The sequence below is a fragment of the Panthera pardus genome, unplaced genomic scaffold (genome assembly GCF_024362965.1).
Source record: "Panthera pardus isolate Hobbes unplaced genomic scaffold, ASM2436296v1 HiC_scaffold_11, whole genome shotgun sequence".
In the NCBI taxonomy this organism is placed as follows: domain Eukaryota; kingdom Metazoa; phylum Chordata; class Mammalia; order Carnivora; family Felidae; genus Panthera; species Panthera pardus.
The window spans coordinates 17,144,976-17,168,778 of record NW_026526666.1 but is presented as its reverse complement, the minus strand read 5'-3'; the positions used below and the strand labels follow the sequence as shown (position 1 = coordinate 17,168,778).

The window sequence follows — 23,803 nt, the reverse complement described above, 5'->3', positions numbered from 1 at the left end:
AAATAAGCGAAAAGAGTAAGCAGAATCTAAGTATATTTGCTCTTAGCACACATTGTATTAGGAGGTATCATTTTTGTTTGAGGTAGAATAAAAAACAAAAACATAAAAAAAATATTCTGGCACTGGTGATGGAATCTTACATTTTAACTAACCCATTGAGAGAGGTGGATGGAGCTTGAGGAGCACAGGGCCAGCGACATCGCAGACCCGAGACCCAGAGCATCTCAGAGGTGGTGAATAATAGCTCTTCAAATCTGCAATAAAACATGTCCTCCAATAAAACTACATTGCAAACCATGGGAAAGAGATAGAATGGAGAGAGTAAAAATATAGAAGAGGCAGAGCCTGGAGATTTTGTGGTGGAAAAAGTCCTGGGCTGACATGTAGTAAATGGGAAAATGGCGGATTTCCTCAAGTGGAAGGGATTTACAGATGCTGACAATACTTGGAACCTGAAGAAAATTTAAATTATCCAGAGCTAATTGAAGCATTCCTTAATTCTCAAAAAGCCAATAAAGAAAAAAAAATGGTACAAAAAGACAATCCTCATCTGATGGTGAATCTCATGATAGCAAATCGAAGAAGAAAAGAGATGCTGCTGATAAACCAAGAGACTTTGCTAGAGGTCTTAACCTTGAACAAGTAACTGGGGCCACAGACAGCAGTGGAGAATTCATATTTCTCATGAAACAGAAAGATTCAGATGCAGCAGACTTGGTGCTGACAAAAGAGGCAAATTGTGTCCTCAAATTGTCATTGCTTTTTATGAAGAGAGACTAACTTGGTGTTCTTGTCCAGAAGATGAAGCTCACTAATTTGTGGTGTTGCTTTATATATAAAATCTGGGTCTGTCTGTTTGTTTGTTTGTTTGTTTATTGGGGTAAATAAAGAACATTTCTAGTGAAAATCAAGTTTGATGTGTTTGTTTTGAAATACCATTGGGGGAGCTGTTGGGGTTTTGGCATCTATAACACTGGGTACTTTGAACAAATAAAAGCTTTCTGTAGTTGCTTCCTTTATCAAACAGAATATATAAGACTACGGTTCAGTATTCTCCTGCATTAGAGAACACCTCTTCTAAATGTGGTGAGAAATCTTCAAGTCATTACTCAATAAGAATTGGTGTTTTGGGGTGCCTGGGTGGCTCAGTCAGTTAAGTGTCTAACTTCGGCTCAGGTCATGATCTCATGGTCCATGAGTTAGAGCCCCATATCAGACTCTGTGCTGACAGCTCAGAGCCTAGAGCCTGCTTCAGATTCTGTCTTCCTCTCTCTGCCCCTTCCCCTGCTCTCTCTCTCTCTCTCTCTCTCTCTCTTCCTCCATCTCAAAAATAAACAAACATTAAAAACAAATTTGAAAAAAAATTTGTGTTGTAACTCCTCTATGCCTAAAGACTGTTCTGAGTTTTTTGTTTATTTGTGTGTGTGTGTGTGTGTGTGTGTCTGTGTGTATACTAAAAATATATACCCAAATTGTTTCTTATTTATTTATTTATTTTTTTACTTGCTTATTTTATAAGTTTATTTATTTATTTTGAGAGAGAGCATGCAAGGAGGGAGAGGGGCAGAGGGAAAGAGAGAGAAAATCCCAAACAGGCTCTGTGCTATCAGTACAGAGCCCAACGCAGGGCTCAAACTCACAAACTGCAAGATCATGACCTGAGCCTAAGTCGGACGCTTAACTGACTGAGCCACCCAAGCACCCCTGGAAACAGATAGTATTAGCAGAAGGATACATCAGAAGGAATTGTTGCATTCTGGTGATGTGACACCAAACGCATCTCAGTTGACACATCTCATTGGAAAGCAATTGGCATTATATTGTACAATGAGCCTGTGCTTACTCCATGATTCTAAGATCTACCTGTCTGGCCTATACACTAAATAAATCCTTGTATATTTGTTACAGGAGACCTGTAAAATCAATTCATGGAAATAATATATGTAATTACAATACTGTGTGGAACTCAGATGCTCATCAATCAGCAAAAGCATGGACACTTGGGGAATATTTATACCATAGCTAACAGCTGTGAAAAGAGATGACAAATATATTCATAAGGAAGGATAATTCTGACAGACTAACATAGAGTGAAAAAAAATGAAAGCCACAGAAGAATAGACTGTATTATTCAGTTACTATATTTTTCTAAAATGTACTAAATTGAACAAGGTATGTTTAGGGATATATCCATTTGTGATGAACTATAGATGGAATTTAGGGAGATATATAGAACATTAGGACAGTGGTTATTTCAAGCATTCAAACGGGATAATACAATAGAGAAGGAGCCCACAGAGGGCTCTACGTTTATTATTTATGAATGCTTCTTAAGCTGGGTGGATTGTTCATGACAGGACATTTTATAATACTCATAATATACAAAATTTAAATCCTGCATACAGAATGTATAGAGAGGTTTAGTTCACACAAAAAGTTTTACAAATGGCAAAAAAACACACAAAAATGTTAAAGATTGTGGGTAAATATTTTTCCTGAGGCGTTCAGACTTAGTGAAAAAAATCTTAAAATAATTTGTAAATTTGGTGTCCACATTTTTGTATCTACATTATGATTTTGCTGAAATAAATACCTGTGAATTCATGCATATGAGAAATGGAAAGCAACTTATATTCATGTAATAAAATGTTATTCCATCACTGATAGCAAATAGAAGTCATTTTTACACTATATTATTAAAACTAAAAATGAGACTTCAGATCAACATCTGATAATGATACATATTCATACTGAAACATTGAGACAAAACTTGGAACTTATTATTTGTAAACATTCTAATCAGAAAAAAAAACAAGATGACAATAAAAAGATCAGAATAAAACACGAAGAGTTTAGAAGGGATTTTAAGCTAATAAAAAAATAGTGCTGTTCTCAGCTTCATAATGTGAGTAATAAATCTTTGCATGTCCTTTTGGTGATTTTGTGGTGCCATCAGTCTTAACCTTGTAACTTGTTTTGGGTGGTGTGGGGCAGTGACAACAGTTAGTGAATACACTATTTTCATCTTTATCAAGGAAGACTAGAATGTAGTTTGCATTCAAATGGCAAGGAGAAAATATACCTACAGCCTTGATTATGCCTGTTAACTCTCCATCCTACCACTGCAATATTGGCTAAAGGGAATTTGACTTTTTGGACATTACAAACAGCATCATACTAGTCTACTGTTTTGGTGATATCATGTTAATCATACCATATAAACAAGAGTGGCTAGTGTATTGGAAGTTTTACATAGTATCTAGAAGTTATTTTATAACCTTATGAAGACTGGGAGTCTTGTGATCTGGAGCATTCTTGGAGATCTGCCCCAAAGTAAAGAGTATGTTATTGCTTCTTGCAATTTCTACCACCCAGAAGGAAATACAACGCTAGTTGAGACCCTTGGGGGTCTTGATTGTTTATTTCACACTTAGCAATATAACTTTGATACATTTCACATATGACACAGTAAGCAACTAGCTTTGAGTGGGCCAAGAATATATCATTAGACACTATGTATTAAAGTATCTTTTATGGTAAAAAATGCTCTGCAGAGCTTATGGTGATCTCCAATACAAGTTTTACAACATAGAACCCTAGATTTCTGAAGAGAGGACAAGATATTTGTAACAGAGAATTGTAGATCATTTGAAAGAAATATGTGAGGTCTTAACCATGGGACATCATGTGACCATGCTCTTAATGAGTGAGTTTTGTTATACCTATGAAGTCATAAGTTTGAATAGGTCCGGGAGCAGTAATACATCATGAGATGTGAAATGATATATCCAAAATTAGACATGAGTATACCCAGGGGTTAAAAATAAACTGCATAAACAAATGCCCAGATTTCCACATCATTTATCAGTGTTTCACTTGTGCTTCTCCATAAGTTTTTATTCATGGTCACAAGAGGGGTCATTTAAGACCAACTTATGTAAGAGAAGTGCCAAATTGAATTAACAGAAAGGCCAGATATGTATGTGAGTCCAAGCTGAAGACACTTCTCCTGTCTCTGAAAGGAACATTCTTTCCAGCACTTTATCCAGTTATACAGTATGTGAAAAAAGAAATGGCCCAACGTAGAACACTTCTTCATGCCAAATAGTTAGGCTAGTTAGTCACAGAATTGGAAGGAAAAAAAAAAAAATCATGGGAAGTTTGGGGATAAGGAGATCTGAGAAGCATGGGGACATGCAGATTCATAAACATTTTGTACCCAAATTGTGAAAATCTGCCTACTAAGTATCTGTGCCACCAAGAGAGAGTTCCACTTTGTTTCCCTAAAATAAGTATTCAATGTTGGAAATATGCTTCTAAGCACTGTTACAAATGCATCCCATAGATTATATATTTATTTCATTCTCCTTCATTTACATATATTTGTTTTTAATTGCCTTGAGAAATCTCATTTGACACCAGGGATATGTGGAAGTGGTTGCTTAATTTCCATATATTTGGGAACCTTCAGCTATCTTTCTCTTCCTGTTTTTTAGATTAATGCCATTGAAGTCTGAGAAGATATTTTGTATGATTTCTGTTCTCTCAAATTTTATGGTTTGTTTTATGGCTCAAAATATTGTCTGTTTTGGAGAAATACCCTTGTGCACTTGAAAAAGAATATGTGCTCTGCTTTTGAGTACAGTGTTCTATAAATGTTTATTACATCTAGTTGGTTGATAGTCTTCTGTATTTTTATTAACTTACTGTATATTATTCTAAGTATTAATGAGAGAGAAGTGTTAATTTTTTTTAGCTGTGATTGTGCATGTATTTTAGCTTATCGGTTTTTGACCTGTATATTTTTGTCTTTTTTTTTTCTTCTTATTTGAGAGAGAGAGAGAGAGAGAGAGAGAGAGAGAGAGAGAGAGCAGAGGGGGAGAGAGAATCTTAAGCAGGCTCCATACTCAGCGTGGAGCCCAACACAGGGCTTGATCTCTATTTGACTGACTCTGTCCTTTCATTTATATTGAAAGTGATTGTTTACAAATTTCAATTAAAATCTACTCTCCTGATAGATATTTTCTATTCTATTTTTTCTTTGTTTCTCTTTTCTGTCTTTTCTTGTGTTAAGCATTTTTTATGATTTTTTAATGTTCAATGTTGATTTATTATTTTTGAGAAATGTTTTTAGTGATTGCCTAGGGTTTAAAATATACAAATTAAAGTTACCAAGGTCCAAATTCAAATAATATTGTCCCATTTTACATAGAGAGTAGTAACTTTACAACATTATATCCCTAACTACTCCCCTCAGATTTTATGCTGTTGTTTTTATGGTGTCTAATTTTGTATATGTTATAAACATATATATAATACATACACTGTTATTATACACATCCACATACATTGCTCACACATTTGTTTTAAGCAATTTTCTTTTAGAACAATTAAAATGAGGACATTTGATTTACTTTTGCTTTCTTTTAGTTTATTTTTAGCAACATTTACTCCTTTTTTTGTAGACCCACCCAAGTTTCAGTCTGGTATCATATTCTGTCTACTAGAAGAGTTTTCTTTAACATCTACTGTAGTGGGTCTGCTGGCATGGATTCTCTGGGTGTTTGAGAATTTTTTAAGTTTTTCTTAATTTTTGTAACAGTGTCACTGGGTATATTATTGCAAGTGGACTTTTTTTTTTCCTTTAAGAACTTTTAAGATGTCACACCTTTGTTTTCTGGCTTGCATGACTTTTGCCAAGATAGCTACAATAATTTTTATCTTTATTTCTCTCTACTGTAACATTTTTTTTTATCTTAATGCCTTCATTTTTTTTCTTTTTCTTTTGTTTTTAGGGATTTCAGTATAATATGCTTCAGTGTGGGCATATTATTTGTTTGCTTCTATGTATTTATCCTTCTTGGTGTGTTTTTTTTTTTTTTTCTTTTTGAGCTTCTTGATTCCTCATTTGCATGTCTGACATTTATCTGGGGTTGAGAAGTTGGAGACAGAGTGGACTTGCCAGGTGTTAGAGTATCTGCTTAAAGCCAAGACAAAATAGAAATAACAACTAAGCCTTTAATTATTTACTCCAATAGTATACCTTGTTGTGTTTTCCCCAGTGGAATAGTATGTCAGCTGAGGGTTAGGTGGATCAGCCCACACATGGGGTTCTTGTCACTGTTGAGGAAGCTCTGAAAAAAAAAATTAATCTTTCTGGCCCCAGGCAGAAGGTGGGGGAATAGAGGGATGAGCCAGGAGTGGAAAAAAGTACTGGGTACTAAGTCATAGAGGAGAAAAGTATCTTCAAGTTTCCCTGAAAAGACCCTCAAATAGAGGCGCCTTGGCTGGGAAGGCGTATACACATAAGAGTATGGCAGGCCAGAGGGGCTTGAGTGAGTTCTGACTGCAACTTCTTTCAGAGATTTCTGTGCACTGGTTGTACATCAAGCCTGGTTTGGGGAGAGCAGACCCTGCCAGGCCTGCAGGGTAAGGTGTTTGTAACGTCAGGGCTGAAAAATCATATACGTTTAGGGGGAAGCTGGACTCAACATGAATATTTGAAAATTTGCATTCTTTTTTTTTCCAAGAATTTCTTCTCCCCCTTTCTCTCTTTCTGCTCCTACAACCGTAATTGCACATATATTAGAACACTTGAAATAGTTCCACAGCTATTGGAGACCCTGCTTTTTCTCCCTCTACTGACATTCTTCTTTATGTTTCCAGCTTGTGTAATTCCTGCTGAATAACCATTAAGTGCGCTGATTTTTTTCCCTTGGTTTTGTTGATTATGCTGATGAACCCATTGAAGGCTTTCTTCATCTCCATTATGTGTTTTTAATTTCTACAATTTTCCTTTGATTCTTTTATAATTTCCATCTCCCCGATGAAATTACTCATCTGATCACCCACGTTATCCTCCTATTCCATTAGAGCTTTGAGTTTATCAATCATGGCTGTTTTAAATTATCTATTAGTCCCAGCCAACATTTGTCTTACATCTGAATCTGGTTATCATGATTACTTTCTCTTGAGAGTATTTTCATTTTTATTTTCTTTTTCTTTTTTATTTGCCTTTTGAATACCTTACAATTTTTTGTTGAAAACCAGACATGTTATGTAGAGCATGAGACACTGAGGTAATAGTCTTATGCGTCAAAACAGTCACAACTTTCCTTCTGCTACACTTTTGGTTCAGGAAATTTTATTAATCCATTTTAGGAGTTGGGCTGTGTTTGAGATTTGTTCTGGACATGTTTTCCCTCAGTGCAACATAGTATTCTGATTTACAGGGGCCTTGTATCTATGGTGTTAGGTGCTTTAGCAGAGCAAAATTTGCTTGATTTTGAATTTTAGGTTTCCCTTTCTGCTGTAACTCTGAGACGGTCTTTTTGCATGCTGCCCTGGCCTCCCAGCAGCATGCTGCTGTCACTGTAATTAACCATCTGGCTGGGTGGTGGTGTGTGAGGAAATGGTGTCCATTCTTCAGTCTAAGTCTCTTGTCTCAGGCATGCACTGTGTCTCTGGCTACCAGGCTTTCTTGGATCTCCTTTTCCTCCCCTGCCTGGAGTTTTGGGCTCAGTGTTTAATTCTACCTCTTCCCCAGAAGGGAGTTTTATCCCTCCCTCTTCCTTACTGTCCGTTAGCTGAAGTAAGTGTTCACCAACTCAAGCCATTGCTGTTACTCTTCCTTGCACACACTGTGTTTTGTGTGGAGCTAGAGGGGAAGGATCGGTAGGAACTACCTGTCCCTACTGTATGGCTGCAGTTCCCCTCCTCAGGTCTTCACCGCAGTCGGCACAGCTCAGGGTTCTGGCTGATTGTTTTGGTGTACCCTTGGCAGGTTTTGTGGGGAAAAACACAGGTCAGGGTACAAACACTCCCCAAATTCTGTAGCCCCCCAAGGGCTTCACGGTTTCAACACCTTCTTGCTGGTGAGTGATTGCATTTACTTCAGCTGGGTGAGTTTTAGCACATTTTCTTCTCCTGTAGACAATGTTTCTCCTTAGATTCTGGGTCAGTTTACTGATTTCTGATGAATTAAAAAAACTTAAGAATTTGAAGTTAGTTCAATTCTTTTTCATTGTAAGAGTGGGAGTTCCTTTCAGCTTTCTACATTTTGGAGAGGAAACCAGAAGTACAATGCTTAATTTTAGGTCAATAAATATTTATCTTGTTCCAATGGGTGTACAGTATATTACATACACTACAGATGGAATTTGAATTAAGGTACCAGAGGCATTAACTAGAATCATTCACAAATGGTCATCACTTACTTTCTTTGGGGAAAGATCAATTCTTGAAGTATTATTTGTATGACCAATAAATAATTGACAAATATTTAAATAATTAAGAATTGAGAATTTTAGAGTTAAACGTATCTGAAATTCCAAGCCAATGTAAACCACTTGAAATTTAGAAAATATCAATGGATTTCTGTCAACAATTAAATGTGCTATATCTGCATTCTGGAACCATTAGGAAATAATTTTTGATATGTTATTTGATCCAGAATGTGATCAATGTTAATTACTTAGAAATAGCAATGTAAATCTGATCAATAATACTCTGATTTTGAGATTTCCCTCCCTTTGATGAATATAATTCAGATTGTCATCAGTAAATGAAACCTTGTTATATATATTGCAGGATAATGATAATTAACTCAAACAAGGTTTAACTATATTACAGGATAGTGATATTTTACTCAAAAGGTTCAAATGCATTAATCTAACACTGAAGTAATATTAACCTATGTCAGGTGGAAATAGCAGGCGTCACAGAGAATTTCTTTCAAAAACTCTGTACAAATCAGAGAGCATTATTCCATCGTAGAAGCTATATTCCCCCACAAACGTATGGCCAACTAATCTTTGACAAAGCAGGAAAGAATATCCAAAGGAAAAAAGACAGTCTCTTTAACAAATGGTGCTGGGAGACCTGGACAGCAACATGCAGAAGATTGAAACTAGACCACTTTCTCACACCATTCACAAAAATAAACTCAAAATGGATAAAGGACCTGAATGTGAGACAGGAAACCATCAAAACCCTAGAGGAGAAAGCAGGAAAAGACCTCTCTGACCTCAGCCGTAGCAATTTCTTACTGGACACATCCCCAAAGGCAAGGGAATTAAAAGCAAAAATGAATTACTGGGACCTTATGAAGATAAAAACTTCTGCACAGCAAAGGAAACAACCAACAAAACTAAAAGGCATCCAACGGAATGGGAAAAGATATTTGCAAATGACATATCAGACAAAGGGCTAGTATCCAAAACCTATAAAGAGCTCACCAAACTCCACACCCGAAAAACAAATAACCCAGTGAAGAAATGGGCAGAAAACATGAATAGACACTTTTCTAAAGAAGACATCCAGATGGCCAACTGGCACATGAAAAGATGCTCAACATCGCTCCTCATCAGGGAAATACAAATCAAAACCACACTCAGATATCACTCACGCCAGTCAGACTGGCCAAAATGAACAAATCAGGAGACTATAGATGCTGGAGAGGATGTGGAGAAACAGGAACCCTCTTGCACTGTTGGTGGGAATGCAAACTGGTGCAGCCACTCTGAAAAGCAGTGTGGAGGTTCCTCAGAAAATTAAAAATAGACCTACCCTATGACCCAGCAATAGTACTGCTAGGAATTTACCCAAGGGATACAGGAGTACTGATGCACAGGGGCACTCATACCCCAATGTTTATAGCAGCACTCTCAACAATAGCCAAATTATGGAAAGAGCCTAAATGTCCATCAACTGATGAATGGATAAAGAAATTGTGGTTTATATACACAATGGAGTACTACGTGGCAATGAGAAAGAATGAAATATGGCCCTGTGTAGCAACATGGATGGAACTGGAGAGTGTGATGCTAAGTGAAATAAGCCATACAGAGAAAGATAGATACCATATGGTTTCACTCTATGTGGATCCTGAGAAACTTAACAGAAACCTATGGGGGAGGGGAAGGAAAAAAAAAAAAAAAGAGGTTAGAGTGGAAGAGAGCCAAAGCATAAGAGACTGTTAAAAACTGAGAACAAACTGAGGGTTGATGGGGGGTGGGAGGGAGGAGAGGGGGGGTGATGGGTATTGAGGAGGGCACCTTTTGGGATGAGCACTGGGTGTTGTATGGAAACCAATTTGACAATAAGCTTCATATATTGAAAAATAAATAAATAAATAAATAAATAAATAAATAAATGTTCGTTAGGTCAAAAAAAAAAGCTATCTTCCCTATTCTCGATTATTTTAATATATTTTACCTACTTTCAAAGAACTCCTACAAAAAACAATAAATACATATACTTCCATTCATTAATATTATTTTGTATCACATATCTCAATTACAGCACTGCTTTTGCATTCACTATAAATAATTCTATAACTGAATTATTCTTTTGTAGAAATTAAGCTTCTGTTAACTTCAGCCTGAAATATTAGGTCATATGACTAGACAGGTGAATAATAACACATCATTTCTGAGATCAAGGAACTAATTAACAGGAAGAACACAAGGGATAAAATAGGATTCAGTGGGTTAATGCCATAATGGAGGCATGGCGAATATAATTTAGATATGCCTAAAAAAGTCTTATCTAACTCTGCCCTATAATGGCCAGACAAGGACCAAGGTAGAGAGGTAAAAGACTAATATTGCATAATGACCTCAGTTTTTATAACAAATTTCAGATGATAAGGGAGGTCCTTGATTTAGGAATATAAATTGTTATCAGTGTTGGGAATATATAGACCACTGCTTTAAACAAATAGCAGCAATTCAGTCACATGAAATGTCCAAGGAGATGTTCCATGTGCAAGATAATAAAACAGTGCCAAGAAATGAGTTATGTTCTTGACATTAAAGATGGGGTTAGTCATGGAATTGCTTTGTTATTTTTCACAAATATATTCATCAAGCTAAAAATATATATCGTTATGTAATTATTGAATGGCTGAAAAGTGCTTAACACTGCTATGGACATAGAATAATGAACCCAACAAAGATGTCTATGCCCTGATCCCTGGAAACTATGAATACATTAAACTACATGGCAAAGGAGAATTAAGGTAGCAAATGAACATAAGGTTCTAATAAAATTATTTTAAACTAGTGAGATTATTTTGGATTATCCAGGTAGGACCAATGTAAAAGCAAGGGGCCTTAGGGAGAAAGAGTGAGACAGAAGAGTCTGAATAAGACAAGGAGGTGTGATGATGGAATTAAGTTTAAAGTGATACAGTTTTGCTCGCTTTGAAGATGGAGGCTGAGGGTCATGAGCCAAGAAATGGGGTCAGCCTTTAGATATGTTAAAAAAAAGGCAAGGAAACAGATTCTCCCCCAGAGCCTCCAGATAGGAATGCAGCCCTGCAGACCTCTTGATTTTAGCCCAGTAGGATCCATCTCAGATTTCTGAACTACAGAACTGTAAGATGATAAATTTGCATTGTTTCAAGCCACTGAGTTTGTGGTCATTAGTTTTTTTAATACAAAATGTATATAACTAATTTTGAAAACCAGTACAATCATTTAACATATTTAAGGAATAAACTAACATAATCCCATTTGATAACAGATTCTCCTGATAGGAGATAATATCATGGAAAAATTCTTAGTATGGGAGAATTCCATGGGAATGGAAGGCAACAAAAGCAACATAACTGAGAGTGAAGTTGAATGACTAACATGATAGACAAAATTACCTAATGCCCACTCTCTGTGGTAGTATTAATTAATCATTAAATTCTTGGGATGGAAATTCATAAATACCTCTTAACTTGATCTCCAAGAACAGGTCATCCAGTTCTTGTACTTAGGTTATTTCACACCTCAGAGCCCAATGAAGTGAAACCTTAATGCTCTTAAGGAGATGCCCTGCAATATTTGTTATGAATCTTTCATTTAGCACTCCTCAGAAAGATCTGTGACCAATTATTGGTGTAACTGTGCACTGGGGAAAACAAAACAAAACAAAACAAAACACCCTACCCAAGCTTTTCAGGGATTATTCAGTAACAGCTGTGAGTTACAACTTCCTTATGAAGATGGTGTTTTACATTGACTAACCATTCAGAGTGTCAATTTTAAGGATTAGAAGGTACAGTTTTAATGCAAATCTGCTTGACCATAGCTCCTGAATCATGTATCATTTTTCCTGTTTCCCAGTTTACTGTTGGAATATATATCCTCAGCATTGAGAGAAAATTGACATTTTCCTCCTGAGTAAATGATATTATGATAATAAATTTCAAATAGAAGTTTCTGGAGCTCCATTACCAAAATAACAAGTGGAAAGAAATGCCATATTCTTCAGGATATTTCATATATTAACATCACCATGAAAACTTTGAAAAATATGGGAATGGAGGCGCCTGGGTGGCTCATTCGGTTGAGTGCGTGACTTTGGCTCAGGTCATGATCTCATGGTTTGCGAGTTTGAGCCCTGCTTCGGGTTCTGTGCTGATGGCTCAGGGCCTAGAGGCTGCTTTGGATTCTGTGTCTCCCTCTCTCTCTGCCCCTCTCCTGCTCATGCTTTGTCTCTCTGTCTCTCAAAAATAAATAAACATTAAAAAGTTTATTTTAAAGAAATTTTTTTAAAATGCAGGAATGATCTCACCTTAACTCTCTTGTTGGACACTGCTATAGACAGATGGGTTCAGTAGGAAAGCAATGGATTACCATGCACTAGACCAAATAGAATTCTTATGAAAATAAATAAATACATCCCTTAGCTCTTTTTGTGTACTTACTGTTATGCTAGGTGCTGCTCATCTCCATATATGTGAACAGAAACACAAAAATTATCTGTCACTTGGCCTTAAAGTTTCAGTGGATCTAGAGATGCCTGAGTGGCTCAGTCAGTTAAGCATCTGACTCTTGATTTCAGCTCTGGTCACGATCTCATAGTTTGCGAGTTCAAGCCCCAAGTGGGGCTCTGCACTGATAGTGCAGAGCTAGCTTGGGATTCTCTCTCTTTCTCTCTCTCTGCCCCTCCCCAGCTCGTGCTTGTGCTAGCGCTCTCTCTCTCTCTCTCTCTCTCTCTCTCTCTCTCTCTCTCTCTCTATCTCAAAATTAATAAGCATTAAAAAAAAAGTTTCACTGGATCTAATCTAGTGCTTAGAATATCTACAGTAGAATTATATAATTTCTTGAATTTGTGCCAGCCTCCATTGGGAGAGTTGCTGCAGTGGTGCCTAGGAGTTTTTGAGCATTGAGGTTACTTTCTTCAGAAAGTACAATTCTATTTTGAGAAGAAGCTCCAATTATGTTGTTTAACAGTTGGAAGGACTGAATGCTGGACCGTAAGACACTAGTTGACCATGAAACCTATGCTGCCCTTCATCAGCTTATCCTTAACCATGCTTTTAACCATGCTCATCTAAATGTTACTGTCTAATACAAGTGATTTTTAAAAGTACATGTTTAGGCACATGCTGAAGGCTAGTGTAAGTTGCACAAGCACGCCATCTACCTTCCTAGTAACCACCCCCCAACCCCCCACCCCCCCCACTGCACTAACATACCTCTTTCAAGCTACATGCATGGCCTCATGGATATTTCTTTGTTACCTAGTTGCCTGAGAAGAATGGACATAAATTCTAGATGCCTCTGAGCCTTTTTTGCTGTTGCTGGCCAGAATCAGAATGCTTGAGCATAATAGTGCCAGTCAGGAGAACCATGGGAAGACAGTAATCAGCCAGCATTCTGCCCCAAACAATCACGTTGAAATCTACCTCTAGAAATAGGTATGCAGAAAATTAAGGGTTGTGGGTTTGGGTAGTGAGGAGAATTGGTTTTCTAAGTCAATTGCAAAGTAATTTTCTTAGATGAAGGAGTTATAGTATTCTCAGACCAGACAGGAAGATCTGCTCTTATTCTAAGACATCCTCGGTAGGGTTGTTGATTTTAATGCAATGAGTATTTTTGAATCTATATTACAGGTCTTTGGTTCCTTTTTTATTCTGTTCCTAAACTTTTACATAAGAGACCTGTGGAGAATATGAATTTAATGATGTTTTAATTCAGTAGTTAGCATTAAAACAGCTTCGGGCTTGGTTGTCAACTACCCCAGCCCTGCAGCCACTAGAAATGAAAATTATTTTACCACATGTTTAGAAATCCTTGTATATCAGTCCATGCTTTGAACCAAAAAAATTGCAATTTGAACTTGCCCCACTATTTTATTTTTTGTTTTCTTTAATGTCTTTTTATTTATTTTTGAGAGAGAGAGCGCTAGTGGGTAGATGCAGAGCAAAAGGGGGGCAAGAGGATCCAAAGTGAGCTGCATGCTGACAACAGAGAGCCCAATGCGAGGCTCGAATCCACAAACCATGAGATCATGACCTGAACCAAAGTCGTATGCTCAACTCACTGAGCCACCCAGGCACCCCTTGTCACACTATTTTAAAGATCTGTCAGGAGTCTTAGAAGCAGCCATTTCATCACATGGCAAGATATGTTCATAAAGGAAAAATAAACAATTACATGTATCAGAAAACAAATTTTGAATGCCAGTAAGCATGTGAATATACTTGTTTTCATCAGTAGGCAGGAAAATCCAAATTAAAGCTACAAAAATATTTTAAATGTCTGGCAATATTAGATGTTGGAAGAATGTGGAGTGTGGAACCCCAGCCTGCAAGATGGCCCCCAACAAGCCATCTTGGTATTTCTTGGTATTATTGCCCTTTTATAGTGTTCTCCAAATTGAACCAAGGTTGACATATATGACCAATATAGTATAGTGGAAGTATTTTATGTCTTTTGAGACTAGGTCTTAAAGGGCATTGAATTTCGGCCTTGCTGTCTTAGATTATTCATTCTGGTCACCATGCCATTCCCAGGATACTTAAAACAGTCTTGTAAAGGCTCTCATGGAACTGAGGCACCAATTTGCCTGTCATGTGAATAAACTACTTTTGAAATAAATCTTCTCACACCTGCCAATCTTTTATGATACTCCAGTTACAGAAGACATTTAATTTTGACCTAATGAGAGGGAGGGTCTGAGCCAGAACTGCCCAGCTGAGTACCCAACCTGCAGAAAATGTAAGAGATGATAAGTCACTATTGTTTTTTTTAATTCATCGAGTTTTAAAGAAATTTATATGCAGCAACTTCTAACTAATAGGTAGAATAATAACAACTTCCATAATCTGCTTTAGGGTAAGTTGGTGCAGATCCTTTGGAGAAAAAAGAACCTGCTGAGTATTATCTAATAAAGTTCAAAATATGCACACCACATTGTTTAGCAAATCCACTCATATATATCAGTATCATGTGACAAAACCTTTATAGCAGCCTTGTTCATAATAGCAAAACAGGATACTACCCAAATGTCTAATAACAATAGACAAATCCATAAGTAAATTGGAGTATAATCATCAAAGACTATCTAGCAACAAAAATAACAAAATACCACTGAGATGAAATTTCCAGATCTAATAAGCTAGTTTCAAAATAGTGTGATACAATATGATTCTATTTTATATAAATTTCAGGAGTGGGGAAGGTTGAGCATATTATTTAGGGATGCATACATTTAGCAAAAGTATAAAGGAAAGCAAGAAACTGATTAAGTAGGCATAATAATAGGGGTGCCTGTTTGACTTAGTTGGTTGAGCATGCGACTTTGGCTCAGGGCTCAGGTCCTGATCTTGTGGTTTGTCAGTTCAAGCCCCACATTGGGCTCTTTGCTGTCAGTGCAGAGCCTTTTTGGACCCTCTGTCCGCCTTTCTGTTTGCACCTTCCCCACTTGAACTCTCTCTCTCAAAAATAAATAAACATTTAAAAAAGGCATAATTATAGAAGCTCGACTATTTTTCAAGGAGTTTTTCAAAAAGAGAGAAAAGTTTGTCATTGAAAAGATGCATGGTGAGAGTGAGGGCTGTTTTTCTGGGATCCTGACAGTGTTCTGGCTATTGACTTTGTTTACATAGTTACATAGATGTTTGCTTTATAATTATCTATTAAATGAGACATATAATGTAGTTTTCTGTATTTTATTTCACAATATAAATGCATTTAATAAACACTTTAGTACTCAGTATATACTAGGTGATATTCCAGAAGTTACACATGTTAACCTTTAATTTTAATTTTTTAATTTTTTTTACCGTTTATTTTTGGGAGAGGGACAGAGCGTGAGTGGGGGAGGGGAAAGAGAGCGAGGGAAGCACAGAATCCAAAGCAGTCTCCAGGCTCTGAGCTGTTAGCACAGCTCGAACCCATAAACTGCGAGATCATGACCTGAGCCAAAGGGACACTTAACCAATTGAGTCACCAGATGCCCCATTAACCTTTAAGTTTTATAGCAACACTATGAAGTAAGTAGTTTTATTAGCCCCATTTACAGATTATGAGATTGAGACACAGAGAAATTAAGTAAATGTCCAAAATTGTACCATTTGTAAGTGACAGAGTGAGGATTCAGACTCAGGCAGTTTGGCTCCAGAGCTCCCTGCTTAGGAGCCAGACCTGTTTTGTTTGTTTGTTTATCTTTAGATTGTTTCATTGGTTAGTGTTTGCTGATTGGTTTGATTTGGCTTAAATAAGAGTGGAGATGAGAGGAATATTCTTGTCTTTGTGTGAGAACTTAATTGTGTCTTTTAATCCTGTGTTTCTGTGGCAAAATGAAGTGTTTGAAGGAAATAAGTAATTTCAACACAAGCCTGAGGGTTGTGGGGAGCCTGGCATAAAGACAAAGAAAGATGTAAATGGATGGGAGTACAGGATTTTAAGAGCAGCTTCACTTTCATTTCTTTTGTATATGATGCTCCTGTGTAAAATAATGCATGTATGAAGTTATTAGGCTTTAATGTATTAGAAAATGCAGACATTCCTGAGAGTTCCTTCTAAATCTGATGCATAGTGACAGGGATCTCCCATTCCGCTGTTGCCCAGAGATCTTACCCTAAACATCCATCTACATTGTTTTTATCACTGAGTATCTTCAGGCCCTGATGACTCCTGATAACAGTTGGCAATTTCATTTCAATAAAGCACATGTAGATGCTAACCTTGTCCCTAAAATTTAAGGGCATGTATTTTTAGAGGGGCAAGATCTTCATCTTACCAGAGGGATCTTTGTGCTAAGATGTGACAATACATAGAATATATAACAAGGATAGTTTCAGAGCTTTTGAAAACCATAAGAAGTAATAGCAGGTATGAAAATATAAATATAAACAGAGATTTCTTTATTTTGGGGAAACAAACTTTTTGTTTAGAAATAGCATTTTAATTCATGGACAATTCAGGAGTAAGTAAAATTACGACTTGTTAGAACAACTCACAGGCTTAATACTAACCAAGTGTGGTGAGTGATTCATGTTTCATATAGATTTAATTATAAAATAAATAAGAAATATTCAGTCTGTATCACCAAGAAACAAAGAACAAGTAAATGAAAGTGGATTCAAGTGAAAATCTCTGACAGCCTAGGGAAAAACAAACAAAAAACAAAACAAAACAAAATTTCATACTACAAATGGAAAAATGATATATGAATAAAGTTATTTCTGTGTTTCAGATGTGGAGAGAGGTATTGAATCGAGAAGTTCCGAGGATTGCTAGATGAAAAAACAACAAAAAATGAATATTGCAACTTTCATAAACCTTTTTTATTGTTAAATTTAAACAGTTTTTTCTTCTGCTGAAATTGTTCTAATCCAACTAGAGACAAGACTGGGAAGCTCAAGGGAAGGAAAGTAGCAAATGAAAATTTTTATATGAAATAAGGAAATAAAGGAATGATTTAGTTCTTTTGACAATATGTCTGCTTTCTGCATAAATGAGAACTATTCATATTTTAGTAGAGGCTATTCTTATAGAAAAAAATTCTAAGAATTCATAGAGTAGAAAAGTACCTTTCAATCTCTTTTTATTGTAAATAGATATACTGCTTAGTTTGTATTTGTGTAGCGACCCCCCATCCTTTTCACCCAGACACACAGAGTTGACAGAAGAACAAAAATATGCTTCTAGTTGGCTTCAAAGCTGTGGGGAAACTTGATCATAATATGTCTTTCTAGTGAATTTTCTGGACAAATGATTTTTTTAATGTGTTATTTATTTTTGAGAGAGAGAGAGAGAGAGAGAGAGAGAGAGAGAGAGAGAGAGAGTACGAACAGGGGAACCACAGAGAGAGGGAGACACAGAACTCGAAGAAGGCTCCAGGCCCTGAGCTGTCAGCACAGAACCTGATGCGTGGCTCGAACCCGTGAACCGCGAGATCATGACCTAAGCTGAAGTCGGATGCTTAACTGACTGAGCCACCCAGGTGCCCCCTGGACAAATGATTTTTAGAAGAAAGGAATTATGGACAATTGCCTGTCCCAAAATTCATACAGATATACACGTATGTTGTCTTCCATTGAAATAGAGATTATTTATGTCTATAAATCTATAAGCTCTAGATAATAATGATGAATTAGATATGGACTGAAGTATATATTACTTGAAATCAATAACAGTTTTCTCAGTGTTGGAGACATTTTCATTAAAGTCATTGACTTGCACTTTTTGAAATATTTCTTCAAGGAAGGGGTAACTGATAATAATTGCTATTGTGTAAATCTGTATGAAGTTACTGTGAATTTATAAAAAGTGGTGAGTGTAAATCACTGTGTAGTGGGGTCACTCTGGGTAAATTAAATCTGCAAAATACTAAAAGAAAATAGATCTGAGAATTCTTACAAATGGAGTTCAGTGGATCTCTGAGTCTCACAAATAAAAATAACTGAAAGGTTAATACCTTAAACTTAATCAGTTGCTTTAAGCATTTTAATGTATCCATAAAAAAGATCATTGATTTTTCTATTTTGAATCAAGCAGCTTTTACTTTAACAGAATAAATCTCTGTGTCTTAGGTAAAAGAAGTACATGCATGGATACTAAATTCAAAGAATTGGTTATAGAATTCATTAATTAATTGAATACTTTATTTTACTGATGTTTATTTTGCGCTTACGTAGTTTGGGCAGTTGGCATAAAATGGTAAACAGAACCTTTGAAAATATTAATCACTGCTCATACCACTATCTTTATATCCATTTTTCTGAACTTTTAAGAGTATTAGATGTTTCTTTAATGTGCCATAGACTGGGGAAATTAAATAGTATAGATTGCTTTCTATAACTTTCTTATCTTAAACCATGGTAGATGAATATAATAAATGTGTTTCTCAGGGGTAGAAAATTATCAACTGATTAATGACAGTTTTAGGAAGGTAAAACGAGTCTTTAACAATAATAACATGTTATATATATAATTTATTATTACTAAGCATGTCTTTTCAGAGCAACGGTGTGATCCTCCCTTTCATACTATTTTGTGAGTGGTATGAAAGAAAACAATTATTCCAGGAGTCAAGACTTGAGATTCATTTACTAAAAACAACCCTGAAAGCCTATATAAAAGCACAAGTGGAGTTTCTTTATTTGTTTGTTTTTTTCCTTAGAAAAAACACATCATTTGTTCATTCATTCATCTATCTATGAAAAACATAATAGATTATTTAGTATACATTCACTATATACTTAGTATCTCACCAGGCACTACGGTAGTATCCTATGTCCAATATTCTTCCTGCTTCTACAAAGTTTATGAACTAGTGAGAGAAATCAACATTTGACATGTAATTAAACAGATAGCTACTGGGTGCTATAGGTGGTCATAAACTGAGTGATTAAGGAAGGCCTGTCCCAAGTAGTAACATTTAAGGTCATATCTGAAGGATGCATAGGTAGTAGCCAGGGAAAGGAGGAAGACATGAAAGAGGGTTCTAGGCTGTAAAAGTATCTTAGGCAGTTTTCCTAAGGTGGGGTAAAAAATGCCATGTATGAAGAATGCAAAAGTGACCCCACTGCCTGGGAGAAGAGGGTGAAAGCAAAGGTGGCCATTAATAGACCTTTGGAGGTAAACAGGGTATAATTTATGCACAGTCTTGTAGGAATATTAAGGACTTTTCTTTTTTCTCTGAGTAATGAGAAGCCAACAAAGCTTTTGAAATAATATCTTGACATGTTTCCCTTTGCATTTTAATGAAATCACTGGGATTGCTTTGTAACAAATGGAGAGGAGGTAGAAGTGAATGTAAAAGACATAAATGATCTGCTCTCCCCATCAACTCTGTACTCATCTCTACCCCTCTCTTTCTCGATCACGCCATAGCAGCCACACTGATCTCCAGAGCTTATTTTGAGCTTTCTTAGCCTTTTTCCACTTCAGGGCCTGTGCATTGAGTTTTTCCCTCCCTCAAATACTTCTTACATTATCCACATGTCTGATTCTTCAGCACTTTTTGGTTTACCCTATCAGAGAGGCTTTTTCTTACCTCAAAAATAATCACCCCCCCCACCATCAATCTGGTATTTATCTTCATTAATCTACTTTATGTTTCACTATAGTGAAATGCAGCACTTCTCACCATCATACAACTTATTTATCTTCTGTTCTACAAAGTACTGAGCTTCATCAGCCAGGACCTTCATCTGCTCTGACCCCAACACTGAGGGATTATGCCTGCTACATAGTAGGTGTTCAATAATTTCTCAGTAAATGAATGATTAATGAATACTAAAGAGTCTCTTTCAGGCATTGGGAAGTCAATGATAAAAAGAATAGTCATTGCCATCCAGACCTTTATATTGTATTACATGGAGACTTGATGCTCAAATAACTACATTTACATATATTAGAAATATCTCATAACCACTACAAGCCCTTAATTTTTCTCCACTACAAGCCCGTAATTCTGCACTGCTTAAAGGATTCACCTCAATGTCTTAATTCAGTCATTTATTAATTCAGACAGTATTTATTTACTGAATTTTTATATGCTTCAAATTCAGAAGACACAAATGTGATGATTCTAGCTCTTGAAGTAAATGCTGTTGAGTGGTAAAAATATTCATGTGCAGCAATTTTAATAGTACAGTAAAACCGTGGTTTACAAGCATAATTTGTTCTGGAAACATGCTTGTAATCCAAAGCACTTGTATGTCAAAGAAAATTTCCCCATAAGAAATACTGGAAACTCAGATGATGTGTTCCACAACCCCAAAATATTCATATAAGAATGACTAAATACTGTAATATAATGCAAAATAATAAAGAAAATACAAAATATAAAGAAAAATAAACAAATTAACCTCCACTTACCTTTGAAAACCTTTGTGGCTGGTGTGAGGGAGAGGAGAGAAGGGGTATTGTGTATGACAGCTTTCACTATCACTAATAGAATCACTGCTATCTATTGGCTCAATGGAATCTTTTTTTTTTTCGTGTAACTTTAACAACGAACCTATCCAATGACACTTGCTTTTGCCTCTTTTTGAGGATTTTGCAGAAATGTGACATTGCATTGATGATCACCCACAATCCTGCAGAGAAAGAGAGAGAGAGAGAGAGAGAGAGAGAACCATTGGCTCAGTTTGTAATCATGTACATTTGGCATCATATACTACTAGTATTTCAAGACATCGCTTGTTTTTCAAGTTAAAATTTATTAGAAATGTTTGCTCGTCTTGTGGAACAGTTGCAGAACTAGTTACTCACAATACGAGGTTTTACTGTATATGATAAAAGAAACATATGTGAAAAAAAGTTCTGTGAGGGAGTAGGGACAAGGGACAAGGTAGGACAAGGGAGTAAAATAGTAATCTCTCTGCAGTGTTAGAGGAAATTCCCTGAAAGTGCTCTTAACTGTGATTCTTAACTGAAGAATAAGATTGTACTAGGAGACAGAGTGAGAAAGATGTTCCAGTTGGGGAAAGGAAATGGAACAAATGCAAAAATAAAACTAGAATGAATTAGGGCTCATAAATTTATAGAATCTCTGTGAGTTAGTTGTGGGAGTTAAGTCTGAAAAATTAAGTTAGGTCCAATAATAAAGGCCTTTATAGTTAAAAAATAATTTGAACTTTTCCCTATTTTCAAGTAAGACATCACAATAATATTGCATTTGTTCTAACTAAACATGAATAGATTCACATTTTAAGAAACTAAATTTGGTGACATATTAAATCTGGATTAATAAAGTTAAGAAATAAGACCAATAGGTCCTTAGATAGAAGATTATAAAGTTTTATGTCTAATGTTGTAAGCATGAACAGAAAGGTGTGAAATAAAATACCCTAAAGATATAATGAAATAATATGGTGATATGATAAGGCTGAAAAAAGTCAAAGAGTATCTAATTTTGTCCTGCATGACTACAGGACTATATAGGGACTCTGTAGGGACTATGTAGGGAGATGGTGGTTTTCTAGAATATCTGAAAAATAAGGACTGAAGGATCAGTTCAGCTGAAAGATGAGTTTTGGTTTGGACAGATCAATTTTGTCATACCTGTAGGACTCCTAGGTAGCAAAATACCAGGAGTACAAAACGAGAAAAGGTAAAAAAGAAATTTATGTTTTAAAACCGTTGGCACATTTGTGATGTGTTAACATGATACAATATATAATTTCATCAATGGAAAGTAAATAATTGAAAAATTCATGAAACCAGTTTGGAATCCTGAGGAACATCAACACATAATGATTAAAAAGAATGTTTTTTTTTTAACAGCTTTATTCATAATTGTCAAAACTTTGAAGCAAGATGTACTTCAGTAACTGAATGGATGAACAAATTGTGATACATCCATACATTGGAATGTTACTGAAAGATAAAAAGCAGTGAATTAAGTCAAGAAAGAGACATGGAGGAAACTACAATGCATATTATAAGTGAAAGAAGCCAGTCTGAAAATGCTCAATATTGTATGATTCCAACTATGTGACATTCTGGAAAAGGCAAACCTATGAAAACAGTGAAAGGTCAGTGATTTACAGAAGTTAGTGGGGAGGAATCGAGGAGTAAATGGAACCCACGGAATTTTAGGGCAGTGACACTATTCTGTATGATACTATAATAGTGGATACATATCTTTATACATTTGTCAAAATCTGTAGAATACGAGACACAAAAAATGACCCTTCATGTAAACTATAGACTTTAATAATAATGCATCAGTATTGGCTTACCAGTTATAACAAATGTGTCACATTAATTCAACATGTTAATACTAAGGGAAACTGGGAGAGAGGGATGTTATACGGGAACTCAGTACTTCCCACTTAATTTTTCTGTGAACTGAAAACTTCTCTAAAAATAAAGCCTACTAAAATGTTTTAAAAAAATGTTAAAAACGAACACATCACATGCTGGCAAAGATACAAAACAATTTGGGAAGAAGGATAAAAAGAACAGGAAAATGAAACATAAAAAAGTTATGATCAAATGAACATTGGAAGAAGGAAAAATTGCATGGAAAACAAATGCTGTGCTGATATCAATAAGATAAAAACTAAAGAAGGGAACTTCATTTTGCTACTAAGAGTTCATCAATAAATTCCATAGGGATTTGCTCTAACATGAATAGGTCACATTTTAAGAAAATAAATTTGATCACATATTAAATCTGGATGAATAAAGTTAAGAAAGAAGACCTTGGTCCTTGGATAGAAGATTATGAAGTTTTATGTCTAATAAATTCCATAGGGAGAGAATGAAGAACTAGAATTCTGATTAAAAACTAGAATTCATAGGGACTGAATTGGAACTAGTACCTAGAGATTTAAAGACTATGTATTTATTTAGAAGGAGCATGTATGTGCAAGCAGAGGAGGGCTGCAGGAGAGAGAGAATTTTATTTATTTATCTATTTATTTATTTATTTATTTATTTATTTATTTATTTATAGAGCATGTGTTCATACATGAGTTGGGGAGGGCCAGAGACAGAGGGAGAGATAGAATAAGAGGGAGATGGGAAGAGAGAGAGGGACAAAGAATCCCAAGTGGACT

General features: G+C 35.8%; 1 pseudogene; it reads left to right on the top strand.

Annotated features, from left to right (window-relative positions):
* Positions 1–266: 266 nt before the first annotated feature.
* On the top strand, positions 267–646 carry LOC109271849 (chromobox protein homolog 3-like; annotated as a pseudogene).
* Positions 647–23,803: the final 23,157 nt, after the last annotated feature.